General features: G+C 39.9%; 1 protein-coding gene across 1 annotated transcript in view; it reads right to left on the bottom strand.

Moving 5' to 3' along the window:
* Positions 1–21,274, bottom strand: part of LOC122808948 (NF-kappa-B essential modulator-like) — a gene marked incomplete in the record, with an annotated part of 2,932,895 nt that overhangs the window by 664,282 nt on the left and 2,247,339 nt on the right.

Here is a 21,274-nt window from a genome sequence, read left to right as displayed (position 1 = left end):
ATCCATAGGTTTTTGGAGTCCCAAGGGTATCAATAAGACATTAGAGGCCTGAATATATCCACAAGGCATAACCCTAAAGACTGTCCATTCTTGGTTGTTTTTGACATGTCTGACAAAACCCCAGGCATATACCCTCACTCACACTTCTTTAAAAATTTTCATGGGTGCCCCAGATGTTAAAAAAACAGGGGTTTCCAACATATGTGACCAAAACTGGAAACAGGGACAACCTGTCAATGGAAAAAAATGTATTCATGTAGTATTTCCCCCTATGTACTTTTAGAGGACATGTACACATATATATTTGCCATGCAGATACCTGATTTTGCAATGCACATGTTTTAAATACTTTGTCATACCCTAGTAAAAACAAAACACATGCATTGACACACACAGTCAGCATTTGCAGGATTCAAACCCCCCTGTTATGTTTTTAAATTTGAGAGGATGCATTAACATCCTATCTTTACTGGGGGTTTCCTCCGCTGTATTTGTAGGATGGTGACATCATCAGTTTTTCCCAAAAAGGAATTTTTAGTGTGTTTTCCCCGTCTCCAAAAGGCCTCTTCAAAGACAATTCCCAAAACATAACACACACTCACTGTTTGCAGGATTCAAACCCCTACCTAACTATGTTATGATACTAAGAGCAAACACAGCACACTATTTCTTTTTTGGCTGGTTTTTTCCTGCTTTTTGTAGGAGGTGACATCATCAGACTTTCCAAAGAGGAATGTACCTTTTAGTGGTTTTCCCAGTCTCCAAAAGGGCACCTCTCAAAAAACTGCCCCATACACACCCAAAAAGTTTGCAGGATTCAAACCCCCACCTAACTATGTTATGATACTAAAGAGAAAATTAACATGCACATTTGCTTTACTGGCTGGTTTCCTTCTCCTGCGTATTTGTAGGATGGTGACATCATCAGACTTTCCAAAGAGGAATGTACCTCTTTTTGTGGTTTTCCCAGTCTCCAAAAGGCACCCAAAAAAACACATACACACCCCAAAACACACACACACACACACACACACTGTTTGCAGGATTCAAACCCCCACCTAAAAAGAGAGCATTAACACGCATATTTGCTTTACTGGCTGGTTTTCCCTTTTCCCGCTGTATTTATAGGATGGTGACATCATCAGACTGGACATGGTGATGTGTGTACACTTTGTTTTATGCCATTCCAGGAATGGTCCCTGTGGGGCAGGGGAACAGCTTGAACAAGACCTCAGAATCCACCTTGGTGATCTATCTGTGGACACATTGACATTCCCAATTCCCCATATTTATGCACAGCTTGTTGGTTTTGTGGATACTAACATGTGTCTGGGATGTTGATAAGGGCTATTCAAAGTCTATGTGAAAATGTGTAGATGTGTTCATTGATGTATGTCCTTTCTTGCCAGTCTAGCATGTTTGGAACCATGATCCCACATGAACATACCACAGTTGGTAGGTTGTGTTTTGCTTCAATAGCTCTGTTTATGACTGCAACCATGATGGACTATGACCTTGCAGATCAGACTTTATAGGCTACTGGGGCTTTCCCCTGGTGTGTTGTGACCAACACTTGTGGGGGGGTTTTGTAGCTGTGACACATTCAATGGTTCCACATCCTTTTAGAGGCTACTGTTCAGGGCAATCTTTTTTTCAGGGGCATGAAAATTTGGGAATCAATGTATTCCACTTGCTCCATGCTTTTGGCAGTGGGGTAGCTGCTCATCCATTCTACATTTGATATCTCCTGGGATGATATGGACTATTGTCAGTGGGGGGTTTACATATTGGCCTGTCTGTCAAAGTCAGCATTGTCACCAGGTACAGTTGGCCTAAATCAGGACAAAATGGGTGTACATTGCTATTTATGACATAGCTGAAGAAGGGGTCATGATTCGTCTGGGCTTCTCAGCTACCTTTTCCACCAACGAACATGAGCACTAATCCCTGTTAAAATCACATCTTAACACCCTACTGATCCTTTGTGATCACCCGAGTATGTCATGATAATATCCTGGCATGTCCAGGGGTTTTTTGTGTACTCTCCAGTCCAGCTGGTGGATATTGTGATATTGACACAATGTCACATCTGTCATGTAAAAGACAATTTCCTGACAAACTCAGATATATGTGTGAGATGCACCTATAACATACAGGGGGAATCTACCCATGACGCCCTTTCAGGTGGTGAAGGTAACCACACACCACATATCAGACATATCCCTGCAACACCAAACCCAATTTTCACACACAGACATACCAGATGTGTAAATGTTTTCCTAAGCAGCAGAGACCTCCCAAAACAGAAAACACATTACCCACTACAATGCCCACATATCCAAAAGTTCCAAAGTCAGGGACACAGTCACTGCCCTTCAGGCTAAAAAACACACCTAATACACTTGTAAACTTATTGTAAAACACTGACTCACTCACCAGAACAAGGAATAGTCACTTTGGGGTGTCTGTTGGGATCTGCCATAACACAGGCAGTCAGGTCCCCCAAAGCAAGTACAGGACTGGCACCATCATTGTCCATGCTGGGTGTATAACCTCATACTCCTGGACCACATGACATGAACATGGAGGAACACTTGATCATGTAGCCCAGGCCCGTATGACCCTGACCTTGCACTACACCCCCCAATTATGATGTCACAGTATTGGGAAACATCACATTTAACAGTTGCAACATTGAATTCAAGATACAGGGCTGGCAGAGACATGCTCAACACAAAGCCCCTATGGACACTTTGTCACCCTTGGCTTTAGAATGCTGGCTGGGCCCTTTACCACCATAGTGCCGGGCCCCAAAAACAAACCACCTCCATAGACATTACAGGTTTGAAACAATAATGCCCCAACAACAGTTTTTAACCTCATAATTTTCCACCAGGACCCCTCAAAGGGAAAGAATTTCCCCTGACAGATGCCTGGTTCAGGCTCATGCACACCAGCACTACCATTATGTTTCATACCATTGTTCAACAAGACTTAAAACAAACAACAATATCCAAAACATCACAGAAAACATTTTTAAACACTGCCCAAAACATCACAGACCCATATACAAAACCCTTTAATACTGCCTTTCAGTTTGTTGCCCCAAAAACCCCAAAATCAGGAACCCATTGGCTTTCATAACTATGAAGAATATGAAGGTCTCCACCCACATTTTTTTGTGACTTCAAACAAAAGACTGGGGGTACTACTGCGACCCCCCCAACAGTCTACAATTTGTAGACTCAAAGCTATGGCACAAACAGTCACACAGCCACAAGGGGGATATTGGACCTGATTATCACCAACATGCCATGTTCCAAATATAGCCCTCAAAGGTGAACAAAATGTATCTCACTGAAAAATATACCTCCACACACCCATCCTGGGGAAAACTTTCTGACCCAAAATCTCACCACCAGAAGGTGGTATCCTTCAGACCCTGAGACATGGCAAATATGGCCCCCGCTGCATCCCATAAAATTCTATGGACACCAGTGGACTGCATTTTTCCCCAAAAAACAACAGGGAAAACCCCCAAACAACCCGTCTTAACCCCCATTAATGCTGTACAAACAGGAGGAACTACTTAAAAGAGCACAATCCCAGACTGGGAAGGCATCTTTATCTGCACAGACACCACATCACCATGAACTTTTCTAAGGCCACAATTGCAAAAACATAGGACATCACACCCTCATGTCAGGGAAACCTTACACCACCCAAAGCAGTTACCAAATGACAAACCACCCGATGGCAGCCCCTCCTGGCAAACTTTCAGATGCTCCCATCCTTGGGGCAACTATCCATCCCAACAGAGTATCCTCCTGACAACCCCTAACATGAGTGCTCCCCCCCACATACATCAAATTTTGGGCCAGATTTCCCCCCTGCATCACATCATGACAAACCCCCAACATCACTGTTCAAATGACCACAGGATAAAAAGGAACAACAGGGGGTACAGATTTACCACCCCAGAAACCTATGTAAGTACCCGTTCTGCAAAGCTATATTTCTACTAAAAAGACACAACCCAGGGCACTGTGTCCTACACACAAACTTGTTGTGGGCAGATCTTGCCTCTGAACCTGTTTGTACAAAAGCAACAGGTCCATACATGGGTCCCCACAGCCTACCTGAACCCAAAACCCTTCAACACAATAACCCCACATTATGCAAAGGTCACCCAATATGGACAATATCCACAATTGATACCTGTCAGAGATAGCACCCACATGGTCAAAATTTAGGGGCCTCTGACATACACCCGTTACAGGGCCCTCCCACATTTGGGCCTGGGACCTCTTGTTCATATAGTCAACAGGCTAACCCCGAATATTGAACATGTTTAGACTGCAAACTGGGAGATCAATTTTAGTGCAACCAAAAAGGTCTCCGTGGATGACTGGGGTTAGCCCTCCCAGCTTTTTCCAGTTTATAGTCATCCCTAAAAAGCCCCACACACATAGGGCCCCAAAACAGTAGGAGTTGTTGTTTGACAACTTTTTTGCCTACATCACATTCCAAAAAGGTTGGACACCATGTTCCCTTTTTCCCCTATGGTTTTAATCTAGATCAGGGGTCATTTTCCCATACATCACATCCATTTTTTACAATGCCACAGTACCTCCCCACCTGCAAATGTTGGACAGTTCCTCAACAGATCTGGGGTCCACAAAGCCCCCACATTCAGATGCAAAAGCTCATCAGTGCCACCAGATATGATGTGCCTGGCAGATACCCAAACCCAAAAGGTGCCCCGGTCATGGGTTTATGGTTTTACAGGGTTTACACCAGCCCCTTTTGGGGGACCCCTTTGTTCTATAAATTTGCTGTGCCTGTTACAACCAAATCCTTCTATCCCCATCCATTTGGGAAACTTTCAACCACGGGGCCCACATATACATTTTTCCCCAGCATGGTCTTGATGAACATCCTCCAGCATCCTAATGTTTAAGTCTCCCCTTTCCCACAGAAGGGACATACACAAATTGGGGTTTTACATCCTTAAAAATTTAAAGGGTTTGAAAACTTTTGGAATTTTGGCCCCCGGAAGTTTCTTTTAAAAGGGCAAATAGTGTTTGGGGGACATCCCCCTTTAGAACTTTTTGGGCAAGCCCACTTTTTGGGTCAATTACCCATCCCCAAATTTTGGGATTGACCAACAGGGCTAAGTATGAGAGAAATAGCTCTACCAGTGCCCCCCCTTGATAAGTGTGGGTTTTTTCCAACCCCTTTTCTACATGCCCCCCCAAGGGTATCCACCCCCGGGTCCCCCAGGGCATACCCCAGCCAGTGTTTGGACATTTGGGGGGCGACTTTTCCCCAAGGTATCCCCCAAAAGCCCCGCAATGGCAGGCCCCCATACCCCTCTGGAGACTCTTGATACTGTTGGGGATGATGTTTCCCGGGGTTTTCGGGCCCCCCTGCAAAACTTTGTCAGGGGATCTTTTGTTACATTCCAAAACCCAGGATAAACTGACTTGGAAGCCAAAAACACTCCAGGGACATCCCCCAGAACCAGATGTTAATAGAATGCGAGACAAGATTCTTATTTTGGAGGCTTTATCATCTTTTTTTCCAGTTTCATGAACAAAAGGACTCAGAACATTTTGATTATGAAGGGTTCCCCTTTTATGATTTCTGTTTTCTTAACGGGCACATAGCTTTTAAGTACAGGTTCCTGGGTTAAAACCTAAATAAAATTTTCCCCACGTGTATAACTGGCCAAAGGGGTTTGGATGCCCCCCCATTCTGTTTTTTTTTCCTGACATTTTTCCCAAAGGGGAGATGCCCAGTTGACCTTTATATGTTGTTCAGGTCCCCAATTTTTTATTGTGAACTGTTTCATTTATACTTTGTTTAACAGGTTTTTTTATGAACCCCCTTTGGTATCTCAAAAATTTGTTTGCAGGGTTTTCCCTAAAAATTTATAGATTTCCTTTTCATAATAACTGTTGCAGGGTGGTTGCTTTTGGATAGTGACAGTTCCTGGGTTACCCATCACTGCAATTTTTTTGGGCCAAATGCTTAACCAGAAGCTAAGTGTTGGCTTTTTTTCAGTTGCCCATTCCGGTTGTCCGACATTGCTCAAAATTTACCCAAATTGTGGATTTTCCCAAAAATTTAAAATTCCCCGTTGTGCTATTGGGTTCATTTTGTTTGCATATATACATTTAAATGTGTTTAGCAGTTTTTTCTTAAAACCCGGAATCACCTTTGGTTCTGCAGGGTTATGTGGTGCCTCAACCCCCCGAATTTTGAAAGATTTCAAACATCCCTTTTTTTAAGGCGAAGGGGGAATACTTTCCCGGTTTATGGCCCGTTTGGCTATTGTTCCTTTTGAAAGGGCCCATACTGGGGATTTTTCCTACTGGGGGAGGCCAGGGCCCCCTTAGGCCGTAGGGTTGGCAAAGGGGGGGGCTTTTGGCCCCGGCCCATGCCCTCTGCAGGTTTTCCGGGCAAAATTGCTCAATAATACAAACATTGTTGGGAGTTGGGCCCCAAATTTCCCCGGGAACCAATTGGACCCAAAAAATGTCTTTTTTGGTTTGTGCATTTTTTTGGGATTCCTTTTTGGTGGTTGCTTTTGATGGGGGGGATAGCCACGGCCCCTCATGCCCTCCCCCCTGGTGCCTGGGGTGCCCCCCTTGGAAAAGCTTACACTCCGTCCCGTTGGGGGCAGGTAGGGGTCCCCAAAATTAGAAACCCTTACCAAAATGGCAGTTAGGGGGGGAAATTCTTAAAAGCCCCACCCGCCGGTGGGGCTTTGTGTTGCCTCTTTGCACCCACTACCCCGGGACGCTTTTCTGGGGCAAAACCCCCCGGTTGGGTTCTGATCACCCCTTGCTGAAAGGCCCGGAATGGTGGGGGCTGTTTGCCCCCCTATGTTTGGGCCTGGAAGGCCCGTTGCTAAAATTTTAGGCCCAACACATACCTTGGCCCCTTGGGTTCCCCCCTTGGTTTTTTGGGGAGTCCCGCAAGCTCAACAATTTGTCAGGACCTGCCATCTTAGCCCCAACCCAGCTCATTACCCCCCTTTGGTTTGGGCCGTCCTCTTTGCTTCCTGTGGGGTTTTGGCATTTCCATTGTCACCCCCCTCCAGTTTCATAGTCCCCTTTTAAAACCCTGGAGCCCCTAAATTTCTTTTTTCTCATAAAGCCAGTTTTATTTTATTAGCTTCCAGGCGTTTTAAAACATAATGGCTGGGCAATTTTTTCACTGGGCTGGGGAGTTATGGGAAGCCTTTCGTTGTTTTTTCCCTACCGCGCCCTGGTGCTTTATATTTGTTGTGCTTCCCTTTTTTCCCTTTTTTTCAGGGGACCGCAAAAGCCGGAAAACGCAAATGCTTGGCAAAACTTGATTGGGAAAATCATGACACCAAAAGCTTACAATCTTTAAACGTTATACATGCTTATGCTTAAAACCCCACAACCCCCCGTTTTCGGAAGGACCGCAAAAACTTAGCAAAAACTTTGGGTTTCCACGGATCCCTTCCTTTTTCCCTTTTAGTCCTTTTCACACCCCCCAATTTTGCAGGACCTGCCACTCTTAAAAGCTTCACTTCTTTTATCATACCCCCCGTAGTACCTTCTTCACTCTTTTTCCCCTTCCTTCCACACTCCATGACCTCATTTGCTATGTAAACTACTATCCTAACCTCATTTACATAGGATTGCCTACTAATGCTTGGTTACATGTCTTAGACTGAGCTTCCCCTTAGCAACCTCTACTCGGTGGGCCCCCAAAAAAAATTTTGGGAAAAAATTGTTTTTCCTGCCCCCCCCTTTTTGGATGCAACCCCCCCCCTTTTTTATTTTGGAAAAGCTTTGGTTTTTTATTTTTTTTGTTTTTATTTAAAAAGAAAAACGGTACCCCCCAAGGTTTTTTTTTTTTCAATTTTTTTTTTTTGATTTTACATTTTTTTTTTTTTGGGGCCCCAAAAAAAAAAAATTTAAAAATTTCTTATTTTGGGGAAAGTTTCGGGTTTTGAGCATTTTGCCCTTGGCTTAAACATCAGAAATCGCAAAAATATTTTATTTTCACAAAATGGTTTCACATGGCCGTGATATTTGACCATTGGTGCATGCTTTCTGCACTGGATGCAACCTTTATTGAGCTGTCATGGCTCCATTTTGCTATTTAGAATGGCACTAGTTGTCAACTGAGACATTTTCACAATAACACTGCTCTTACTGACAGGTCTGCTTGAACAAGAATTCATCTCATTTGCATTTTCACTGCAATTTGGAGGTAATTTGCATATCCCAGCCTACTGTGTAAGAGCCATTTTAGGAGCTCTCTTTTTACTTCCTACAGGCTGTTCCTCCTGGATTGTGAGATGATGACTGCATGGAGTCTTACTCTACTCTAAGACTCCATGCAAGCCTTCGTGAATCCGGCCCACTGATTTGTTGGTGACATTAGATATCAAGTCACTGTACACTATGATACCTAACAATGAGGGAATGAATATTGTTAGAATCAAATTAATAAGATCCAAGATGTTTTCTGGTAATACAGTAGGTCTGTTGATGGAGATAATAGACATTATTTTAAGCTGCAATTTTTTGTCATTTGAAGACCATTTCCATTGCCAGACAAATGGGGCAGCTGGGAGTGGAAATGGCTCCCAGTTATGCCAATCTGTTTATGCATGGTTGGGAAACCACAAATATATACACATATACAAGAGTATATAAGACATTTATAGTTAAAATGTTTAGATTTATTGATGACGTGTTTTTAATTTGGAGAAGCACTAAGGAAATATTGGGAAATGGTATTGATTATATCAATAATGTAAGTCCTTACTTAAAATTTACTTGCCAATGTAATGTTAGTGAAGTTAATTTTCTGGATGTAACTATATTTAAGCATAGAAGTAGATTAGTATCCAAAGTATACAAAAAGGAAGTACACAACAATATGTACTTACATTATATTAGTATGCATCCGAAGAAAACTAAAACTAATATTGTTAGAGGACAATTAGTCAGAATAAGCAATTTAACAAAGATCAATGATGATTTTATACAAGAAGCAGAACATTGTTGCAATAAAATGGTTACCAGAGGTTATCCGATTGAAGAGGTCAAATCTTCCATGGTAGAAATAATAGATCAGAGGGAAAATAATAATTGTGCAAGGGGAAGAAGTAAAACTGTTGTCACAAATAAGACTAGGATTCCTGTTAATAATAGTTTAGATTCATGTGTTATTAAAGGTAGTATTACAAAAAACTGGGGACATTTTGAAGTTGTCCTGATATAACTAGGATAATAGGGGACAAACCAATTTTTGCACAAAAGAGGGCTAAAAGCTATCATTTGTTTTCAAAATAAATTGAATAAACCATTGAAAACAATATAAAGAAGAGGAATGGTTAAGTGTCAGAACTGCAATATGTGGAATTATTTATATACTGATTTCACAGACTTGACGTTAGGAAAAAAAATCAGTATTAAGGGGTTGTTCAATTGTAAATCTAAACATGTGATTTATCTTGCCTTTTGTGTACCCTGCAGGTCAGTTTATGTAGTAAGAACAACACGTTAGCTAAATAGAAGGATTTATGAGCATAAATATGCTATACAAATTGGAGATGTGAAAAATGAATTAAGTAAGCACTACAAGAATGTAATATGTAAAGGTGAGTTTAAATTTGTTGTATTAGAAGCTTTACAAAATGCGCAGAATGTGTCTAATCCTGAAGATGAGCTTGGGTGGTTAGAATATTGTTGGCAAGTGAAGTCAAATGCCTGGTTTCCACCAGACTTGAATAACAGGGACGATTTTGGAATGTTTTTAAAGAGGAAAGGGTTAAAACATTAATTATGATTTTAAGTCATGTGATTTGAACCATGTGGTTTATTTTTTGTATTTAATAAGATGTAATGGAATAATTCCTCAGGTTGAAGAGGTCTCTGATTCTTGTGAGAGAGACAAAAGTGTTTACTTGAGTTTTTTTTAAATAAAGCAGTGTGTTTCTTACTACAGCAGCTTTTATTTTTGTGATTTTTATAAGTTAAGTCCATTTACTGATTTTAGAGTTTCACATATAACTCTACAAGAATTTCCGAAACAAGTTATGATATTCTAGTGTTTTGTTAAATGATTCAAGCCTCTAAAAAAATCAAAATCCCCCTCTTTAGTCTAGATGGAAAAGCCTTCTTGTTAAATAGAACCAGAAATATAGAGGTAACACCTAGTTGTTCTGCAAAATCTATGCTGGTAAAACAGTGATTCATTATTATCTCTATAGGCAATCAAGGAATCAACTGAGGTCAAAGCAATTAGAGAAACATGGACAAGTTAAGAAACTTGTCTTTATCTTTTCATAGTAAATATATAATAACCATATATGATCTAGTTTATTACATTAGAAAATTCCAAAATTAGTGGGTACAAGTTAGGCTAGATAAGCAGTACGTACATGACAGGTGATTCTTCATAATTAAGACAAAAAAGGGGAATTGTGAATATGTGAATTTAACTTAATTCTCAAACTCCCTGAGTTTGAGACTTAGATCTCCAAACATTATGTCCAAACCAAAAGAATATAACTATATGATATATAAGCATGCTTTGTCATGACACTGGGGCTTACCAGAGTAGGAAAAACTAATCAAGTCCCCATATGATAGCAACACTTCCCCAAGTCTAATATTTATAGTAAATACATATAATGTATATTTGTATCAGCTATAAACTTTATTTCCAAGCCAGTAAGGGTCACCCACTGGTCAGACATTATAGTCAGTAACTAAGCCATTGCAAGAATGATTATGTTATATGGGCATTAACATTTATAAATTGAAAGTCTGCTGAGATCTCTCATAAATCAGGAATATTGTAAGATCCAAGAACTATGATGGTTTAACTATTGTCCACCTTTACATGCTGTATGTACTTTAGATGAAAGTTTCCATCTCCCCTTTCACACTCTGTTATTCTTGTCCTCTTTTCCTTTGTCTTTCTTCCCTTCTTCTCTTTTAAAAATGTGTAAGTGCATAGCACAAAACATGGTGAAGCTGCTTATATTTACACACATCAACTGCTTATAAGAAACGTATTTTACACATGCACAATTAAGGAGCCATTCAAAACATGTGCATTTTTTTGGTAGCTTCTAATGGCTAGATCATGACTATATCAATTCAGTGATAAAACGTCTGAGCTATTACTTCCATCTTCACAGGTGTCACAACTTGTTATAATGTTAGAGACTAACATATAGTTATGGGAACACTATCAGATGAAAAGTCAATTAAATCTAAATACAATATGATGATAAACAGTACTGTATTTGGTAGTATCCCAGTAAACAACAAGATATTTGAAGCTAGAAAGGAGCTGCATGTTACTCAAATCAGCAATAGATTAATTATAGCAATTTAAAATGCAGCAGGCTTTTGCAAAAAGAAAAAACACACAAACAACATTGGTGATGACTAGTTGTTATTAATTGTACATGTGGATTAACATTGTGTTATTATACTGCCTTATGCCCTTTACATGTTTGTTCACAAGCCTATGCTGACCAGCCCTTCTAGTTAGCAAAAGGATAAACAAACAGAACTGAGAAATGCAAAAGCATTTTAGAAGCTCAAATGTAACCTATCTATTTATGCTGTATACAAAAATACTCCATTCTATAACTACTTACACATATCTCTTTTATGTATGGTCACTTCAGTATTCACCACATTATAGTGAGTGTGTGTGGTGCATCTATACATTTTGTAGCTCATGAATGACTGAAAAATAGATATGCGGGCTTTGACAAAAAAAAGCAAAACATGTGTGGCAATGCAGTTTTCAGCAGAAATCTATTGCACAGAGAGCATTTAGCAATTGAAACCAAGAGCTGATTTTTTTCACATTCTAATCATATCCATAGTATTTATTTTATCTCTGTCTAGGCTTCTGTTTTTACTGTAAATACTTGTGTCTAAAGAAGCTTCAGTCATTACAGAACCTATTATATTATTATTAAAGAAAAGTGTCCTGAACATACCTCTCAACTGTACAGATTTTTTTTTTTTGCAGAATGTTCAGATTTCTGCCTTATATTTTTGGTCTGTTTTTCATAAAATTGTGGCTCTCTGGCAAATTAGTGGCAAATCATTAAAGATTGAAGTTAGAAAATAATGAGAGAAATTTGAGTTTTAGACTTCATACCTTCAGAAAATTCATGCTAATGCAAAATGTGTTATTCTGTTTACTTTCTAAGTTTGTAAGAGCAATAGTTCAAAATTGTCCCTATTTGTAGCACCTTTTTATGGATTTGTCCAGATTTCTTACTCTAAGAGGTTGAGAGGTATGGTCCTTTATAAACATTTTAGCTTGTAAAAATTGAAGAGTCTTACTAGTTTACTGCTTTAGGGCACTGCTGGAGAGATTGTTTCCACTGCTGAGAGTGATTTAGCTCATCAAACCGAGCTGGACGGTCAAAGGTCATGCAGCATATCAGAACACACTGCCACAAAGCTGTTTCAGTGGCCAACAGTGTGATCCACTGATAAATGCAATGGAATTCAAAAGGTGAAGCTTTTAAAAGGTTCTAGTGACAAAATAAGAGAGCTGAAGTAGTTGGCAAACTGCCGCTCATGCAAGGGAGTTAACAAACACTCGACCACTAAGGTGAAAGCACAAGTGGAAAAAAGAAAAACAGGTGATTAAAGCATTTTAAATACAAGCATGTTTACTAAAGCTACTAAATCAAAACAGACCAAGCTCTCTTTTCCATCTTCCCCCTTCTACTAAAACAAAGCAAATCTCACTTCCAGAATCTAATTTAGGAAAGTATTAATTACAATTTACATTGCACTCCCAACACCACAAATCTGTCACCACAGCCCCAATACAGCAGATTCAAGTATTTAAACTCTGTCAGTCTTCCCATTAAAGACTAATTGTAAAGTAGAGACATATAGGTGCTAACTGTAGCAATATCCATGAAGCCAGAAGGGATGCCACATGTTTTTTTATTTTTATTACAAAGGGCCTTATAAGGGTATAAGCAGCTAGTTATAATGCTTAGGGAAATCAATATAAAAACACAGTAATGTAGTTAGGGGGAAACTATTCCTCTCAAAATGAAGCATAATTCCCAAAAGCCATCTTATCTCATATCTGCATCTCATGTCTGCATCTGACTCAAAATGGGATCCTAATATTAAGACATTTAATAGTCAACAACAACAAAATGACCCATCCAAGATACCTACACTATAGGAATCACATGAAACTACAGGTGAAAATAATTCCCCTCCCAGACAATACAAAGTATGGGGCATGAAACCACTAAACCCCCACCAATGCTTCATATATTACAGAGAAAAAAAAATTATAATTATTGGAGTATGAAGAGATCATACCTTAATGTAGTATTTATCCTCCAAGTACTAAAGAGAATGTTCTTGTCAAGGACAGTTATCTGCATAGGGCATACAGGCTGTAAGGTTCTGAGTTTCTTGTTTGATTTATCACTGCAGTTTAAAGTACCCTTAGCAGCTTGTCGTTTCAAGCTGGGTAAAGATAGATCCATATCTTCAACTTTGTCTAATAAATTACTTTTCTTAACAAAGTCCATGGCTTCTCCAAGGTTATTGAAGACCTTTTGTCCTTCAGGAAGAGAGATTTTAATTCTAGCAGGAAATAGGATCTGTGCTCTGATGTCAACTTTTAAAAACATTTTTAATTAGTGGAACACAAGCTTTTCTTTTAGTTATAATAGAAGTGTAATCATTATCAAACTTGATGCTCTTCCCATTGATTTGTACTGGATTCCCCAACCACACAGTTTTCAGTATTAAGTCTTGTCTTGTGTTGACAGGAATTTCACTATAATGGATCTCACAGATGATGGATTTTTGGAGAGAGAGATATTTGATAAGGATCTGTGTGCTCTCTCGATCCCAAATGATAGCACTTCAGGAAGATTTAGTGCCTTTGGGAGCCAGTTATTCAAAAACTGAATCATACTATTTCCTTCCATTTTTTCTGGGATTCTATAGATTCTAATGTTATTCCTTTGTGATCTACACTCCGTGTCTTCCACTTTTTCTAAAAAGTTGTTTTGTTTTAATAGGAAGTCTATTTGGCTTTTATTTTCTGTCTTCCATCTATCTCATTGACAGACTCTTCTATTGCTGCTATTTGATCAGAGTGTTTTGTGATAATTTCTTTCAAAACATCAATCTGTTTCTTACTTTCCTTTTTTCATATTCTCCATAATTTTTTCCCCAAATTATCCATTTTAAAGAAAGATCTTGAATACTGGCAATAATTGTTTGTAGTTCCTTCTTCATAGAACTGTCTTTTAGAAGCCTTTGAGTGACCCATGTTTTTTTTTAGATTCATAAATGATGGGCCCTATGTTACTGTCCCGGGATACAATAGGACTATATCCTGTCCAGGTAAGTGCAGCTGCAACACTCAAAAGGTGGTATATTTAGCAACTTGCACCACCTGTACTGGATTTTACATTGGGAAAACTACACGTATATTGAAGGACAGGATATCTGAACACCTTAGGGCTATTAGGGTAAAAGCCTTTCACAATGCCCTATATATATGCATAGTGTTACTTGTTTAAACTATAAGAGGTTTATATTTTTTGTAATCAATAGGGTTGTTCCCAGTGAGAGAGGAGTGTTGACAACCTTAAGGTCGAACTTCTGGAATATAAATGGCAGGTTATGTTAAACGCAATTTTTCCACCTGGTCTAAATGACCATATATCCATAAAGCCAGTTTTGAAACAAAGAGCTAATAAACTGTGAATGTATTAATATGACCGTTTTTCATTTGTATGATACATCATAACATTTTATATTTAAATGCATTCTATAATGTTTTTATTTTGGTAGGAATATTTATGAATGTATTCAACTGTTGTTATGTGATGACTGCACTGTTTTAGTGCGTTTTTTAGGGATGTACCTTTATGATGATGTGCTTGTTTTTTTATTGGCAGTTGAGTAATTAATGTGTATATAAATTATGTATGTGTATGCTTCTACTAACTGATGATGCCATTAGTGGATGGTGAAAGTGCTAAGTTTGTTGAGCTATATTAAAATTCACTGGAAGTGGGCTTTGACTCATGTTTGTCAACTTTGGTTTTCTTTATTGGTTATTCACCCTTTGGGAAATTTGTTTTGTGTTTGTTTTAATAGGAAGTCATTTGGTTTTCATGTTCTGTCTTCCATCTATCTCATTGACAGACTCTTCTATTGCTGCTATTTGATCAGAGTGTTTTGTGATAATTTCTTTCAAAACATCAATCTGTTTCTTACTTTCTTTTTTTTATATTCTCCATAATTTTTTCCCAAATTATTCATTTTAAAGAAAGATCTTGAATATTGGCAATAATTGTTTGTAGTTTCTTCATCATAGAACTGTCTTGAAGAAGCCTTTAAGTGACCCATGTCAGTTCTGATCTGTGACAAGCTGTAAAACTTCTGACAGGAATTATCTCCAGAAAAGAGTTTTGAGGTTGAAAATTCTTTTCTGGAGTTCTGTTATCTGAAGTTGTGTTATCTGTCCTTGGCCACACCCCCATGTAGATTATTTTCGTGAATGCAAAATAGCACACAATAGCAGCATGGAAATTAGCAGTTCATGAATCCGTCCTACTATATAATTTCACTAAATGAGAGTGAAACAGATAATTTGCAGTGCTTTTTGTCTAAGGAGGCTGACTTAATTTTTAGGCAATAATACATTCATTTTAGGAATCTTAATTTTATATAAAAACCTAAAGTTCTCTTGTCTATTGAAGTTTACTTTTCCCCTGATGGATTAACTTCAGTTCCCACGTAGACTGACTACTGTAATTCCAAGATTCATAAGTGTAAACCTCAGTATTATGAACAAATAACTGAAAATACAGGAGAACAGTGAATGTTGAACACTACTGTTCTTTAAAGTTTTTTTTCAGAACCTTGGACTTAATATCCATAACTCCAAATTTTTGCTCACTCAGTCTTGCTGTTCTGGTTGCACTAATGAGTCTGTACCAAACTGTTACCTCCCACATCATTGTTTTTCCAGTGCATTATGTTAGAATACCAAAGACACAGAGAATGAGATGTTATCCCAGACACTTAAACTAGAGTTCTAGAACAGAATATATGAAACTTGCACCATGAGTGCACAGATTACACATGCTAATGAATTAAACAAAACTACAGTGTGACAGCAGTCTCAAAAAAGCTCTGTTGAATTAATAACACACAGCTACAGTCATTTGCTAGCACGTTTTACTTGTTCAAGCTTACAATCAGATTAACAACTCCTGATACTGTTCACAATCACCTTAACATTATTTCTACAACACTTTTTCTCTCATTAAAATATTGATAACTGAAAGCAATTGGCATTTTCATCAATCAATATTGATGATGCTAGACCTGGATGAAGCTTACAGTGAGCACTACCCAAAAGCAGTGCAAGCCATGTACACTGAAACACGGAATATTTCTGAGACATGCCAGTCTGAATCTCTATAGCTGTTCACATATGCTACAGCTTCATCCCTGGGGAGATGGTTTGGCTAAGGGTTAGACACTGGCTGGATGAATACAGAACATCACAAACCATGTTCCACTTTTAGGATTTGCTGTAAGTGCCCAGAAAAAAAAACAGAGACTAAGGTGTTGGGCAACAGGTATAACTAATACAGATGAGTCATCAGCCTTCATGTAAAGGAGAAAAAGAGAAAGGACAAAGACTTGCAAAAATGTATATGGGAGGGAACAAATAAACACCATCATAAGATTTGTTATGACCACAAGAAGTGTAGCATAGTTTCAAAATATATTCAGTTTTGCAAGTCTGCTGTCTTTGGCAGAGACATCAATAAGTTGATTATTTTATATAGACATTCCATTATTTTGTAGACAATTTTTTTCTTGCACTGAAGCAAGTAAGTCAATTAATAGCCAGGATGATGCCATTCCCATGCTTTGGTTATTAACATGGCTGCTGGATGATCCTATGAGTGCATGAAAACTGCCTGAAAGGGCCACACGGCATACACAGTAGTAACAATGAGATTATGAGCATTAATGTAACTCAAAGTCTACATTGTCTTCAAAAAGATAAATATCAACTGCATTTGGGTGCTGAACCCTGTGTATAAAAATATCATAGGATGTTACGGATTATGTCTGGGAATATACTGAAAGAAGACACTTGCACTTCACTATGACTCCCCATCACTGATAATGCAGTAAACAGATGAATAAATTACAAATAAAGACACTGGGCTGGATTCACGAAACCTCCGTATAAGACTTAATATGTCTTACTCGGAGACTGCAGTTGAACGCTATGACGTCAGCGTGCCATGAATATTCATGAGGGCACGCTGACTCATCCGTAACTCTTACACGGACTGAGTAGGTAAGTAGGGGGTGTGTCCGACTGCCGAGCAGTCTAAAAGTCCACGCCCCTGCAAGGTTTTAAAAAGCATAATGTCAACAGACAAGAGCGAGTCCGTTCAAATGTACCTGCACCCAACACCACACTCCCTGACACTGTAAACCCCCATCAGATTTATAAAACGGAAAATATTATTATTTTTTTTAAATCCACAATATAGCTGCCCATATTTGCGCTTGTTTGCACGGGTGTGCCCATTGCTTAACCACAGTTAGCAATTGTGACATTGAAGAGCATATAATATCTACTTATGCAAATTACTCTAAATCGCAATAGCGTAATGGTCGAGCATATGCACAAAGAGAAGGCATTCATGGTTCGAATCCCACCTCTCCCCTTCTTGTTTATGTTTTAAATCAGTATTTGAAATAATACCAGACAAATATGAATGCAATTTCATTAAAAGCAGTGATATGGCCAATGTATCAGCGAACAAAATATATATTTTTAAAAGACTAAGATATATAATAGCCTGCCGTTAAGCAACATTTTACACAAACACAGGTGCCCATAGTTTAATAGCGCTATACCCATCTAAACAGAGGTGCCCATAGTTTAATAGCACTTTATGCAGCTAAACAGAGTTGCCCATAGTTTAATAGCGCTTCACCCAGCTAAACAGAGTTGCCCATAGTGTAATAACGCTTTACCCAGTGCAATAGAGTTGCCCAGCATTTAAAAACACTTTACCCAGTGCAATGTGTTTGCACGGACGTGTGTGCTGCGCCAACCAGGGCACCATAAGGCACAGGGGAGCAATGTAGAGCTAAGTTGCTTAAATGCAGCCACACCCCCTAGCCTGTCTAGACAGTATTAAAATAAAATAATGACAAGGTTCAAACCCAGGACCCTGTGCATCATAATCAAAGTACAGAACCACTAGGCCATGACAACATAGGGGAAACAGCCACTATTAACATACATAAACCTAGGAATGGTAGTCTAACCATTACTAAGCAGGTCTGCAGTCAGCCGAGAATTTTACAAAATGGCCAATCACAAAAAAGTGCGGGAAATGTGGCATATTTAAGCCCCACGGTGGGAATACACGCCATAACTGATTGTAGCTCACATCTGCAGTCAGAATGTCTGGTGTTGGAGAGAGAGTGCGCTTCCGAGCACAGAGATGGGGCACAGAGGAGTCCAAATACATGGTTTGGCTCCTAGTCCACCATCACGAGGCAAGACTCCTGCAGGGCCAGTTCCAAGGGATGGAGTACAAGGCAGAGGCTTGGAACCGGGTATCTTGTGACCTCACCAGTGCCACAGGCGTTCCCCGGACTGGTGAGCAGGTCCATCACCACCATGCAGACCTGAAGAGACAAAAGGAGGACCGCCTGAACCAGTGGATACAGGAGGCCCGTGGGATGCGGGATGCCCCACAACTGAGTATGTAGCCATGGAATTTAGTATGTAAGGATTTAAAATGGAGTATGTATAACGGATAGGAATGTCTCAATATCCCTTCATTTACTTTACAGCTGCAGATGACCGCGTTACGAATCAGCAAGCCTATGAAGATAGGCTGCTAAGGCTGTGCCACCAGGCAGGTTAGTGATTATTCTGCATGTATTGTTATATAAAATATGGGAGAGAGCATGAAAGAAAGTGTTGTAATCCAATAATACAGCCATAAAATGGACTGAATAAGTCCTCTGCATGTACTGTCAGATAAAAATGTTAGAGAGGCAGAAAAAGAGTGTAGTAACCCATTAAGAAAGGTAACAAATGTCTGGAATAATATCTCTGCAGGCACTGTCATATAAAATAATATGTGAGTGAGCCTGAAAAAGAGTGTGCTAACCTATTAATAAAGGTATAATACGTCGTGAACATGTCTGCCATATATACCGTTAAAACAAATAAAGGAGTGAGCCTGTGGAAAAGTGTGTAATGTCATTAATAAAGGTCTAAAACCCAGAGTGTGTCTGTTTCACTTAGTATGAAATGTTGTTGTACCCTTGCATTATACAAATAGTAATGTGTTAGAAAGTGCTGGCAACCCAGAGTTCTGCAGTCCCATCTAAAGTGGGTGATGGAAGTGCTAGTAGCTGTGAAGTAAATATACAGTCCTCAACAGTCAGTTACTGGCTAGCATGCATAAGTAAATCTGGCACACGAGTAGCATGCTAATATGTTCCCCAGAAATGTAAGTGTGCTTCAATAAATGCAGGGTTCTGTACAATTTAAAGTGAAAATGTCATGTGAAAACATCCAGATATGTAGACAAAGAAGTATAAATGCAACCATGAAATATGTAGCAGTAACATCTGCATCCTGGACAGTTAGTATGCGAGATATAGGTCGAGTATAGATTGAACTATCCAAACCCACTACACAACCTAATGCATGGTGGCAAGTGTAATAATACATGTAGGGAATACACACCTGCAGTCACTAGGAATGTAGTGTAGAGTAAAACTGTTTATAAGATTTTAACGGAGATTTTTTCTACACCCTACTGTTTGTGCATAAACCATGCAATTCCACACCTCAGTGGGTATGTGTAATCTTAAATATTTGTTGGGATGTATGTGCAATTGTTCTATAAATATTTGCACTCATGTTGATGCATGTGCCCTGTTCAAACACCATGTTCATGGTGGCCTGTTGCTACCAATCATCCCTGCATGCGTTTGGAATAACCACTGTTGCTCAATATATGCATGTGTTATGTTTGCTGTTCAACTGTTGGAACTGTGGTGTGTTGGGTTAATGGGAATATTACTGCATGCTGTTGCAACTAATCTGGAATGCTGTTGTTTATGTTGCAATGAAACACACCAAATCACAGAACATATGGGAAGGCCGGTCCCAGCGGACCCACCTGTCCCTCCTCAGTTGGCGAGTGCACCTGGCACCAGTGGCTCTGGTGCCCAGCCCGGACCCCCCCTCCTCCACTGGTCCTGTGCCACCTTCGGGTGGAAGCGCTGCAGGGGATGGGGCTCGTCCCCCCATGCAAGCATGGGTGGAGAAGGGCCACCCGTCACCCTTCGAAGGGTCTGGGTTGTGGTGCGTAGGGAGATCCAGCGTTCAGTCACTGATCCCCTACGCCAGCTTGAGGCGAGAGTGGCGCTTCTCATGGGTGAGCCTGCCCATCCTACTCAGACCCCGGCACAGCCACCCCCGGGGCTGTGAAGGTGCAGTGGTGACTGCCCATGGCTGGGGATCTCAGTTCCACTGTTACCATCTGTGGGCTCATGGGCTTGCGATTTCCAAACAACCTTCCCCGTCAATTGTGTTCACCCACCCCATGTGTCAGATTCTGCCCCTGTATGTGTCTTGTTTGTCTTGTCTGTTTACCTCCCCAACCTACCTCCCCAAATATACCTACTTCCCCTACCTCACTTACCACTCTCACCTGAAAAAAAAAAATGGGCAATCTGTACCCGAAAAAAATTTATGCCCCATACATAGCTTCCCATTTTACACACATGTCCATAGGACATATACACCGATAATTCTAATTGGCAGTGCAACAAACTATGTTGTCCTCACCCCTCTCTCAGGGGTGGTAGGTCTCAAACCTCACTCCAAATTTTCAACATATGCACAGCTGTTGCTGTTAAAGAAATGGGCAGATATGGGTCTTCCCTACACCCTTCCTGCACATCCCGAGCTTGTTTTCCTACTGTCTTTCCCTCTTTGTGCCCCCTTTTTCACCACTTTCCTATCACCCCATTTTCTTTTCTTTAAAAGAAATTAGCGTGGGGGTTAGCGAGGGTAAGCACGTTTAAGCAATAGTTAGTGGGGGTGCACAAGTGTGAGCTTGTGTGCGCTTAGCTAAGCATCGCTAAGCATTGTGCAAACCCACGCA

This window comes from Protopterus annectens, chromosome 8.part0 (genome assembly GCF_019279795.1).
Source record: "Protopterus annectens isolate FY-2018-M chromosome 8.part0, PAN1.0, whole genome shotgun sequence".
In the NCBI taxonomy this organism is placed as follows: domain Eukaryota; kingdom Metazoa; phylum Chordata; order Ceratodontiformes; family Protopteridae; genus Protopterus; species Protopterus annectens.
The sequence above is the reverse complement of the archived record's forward strand: the minus strand, read 5'-3'. Positions and strand labels throughout refer to the sequence as shown.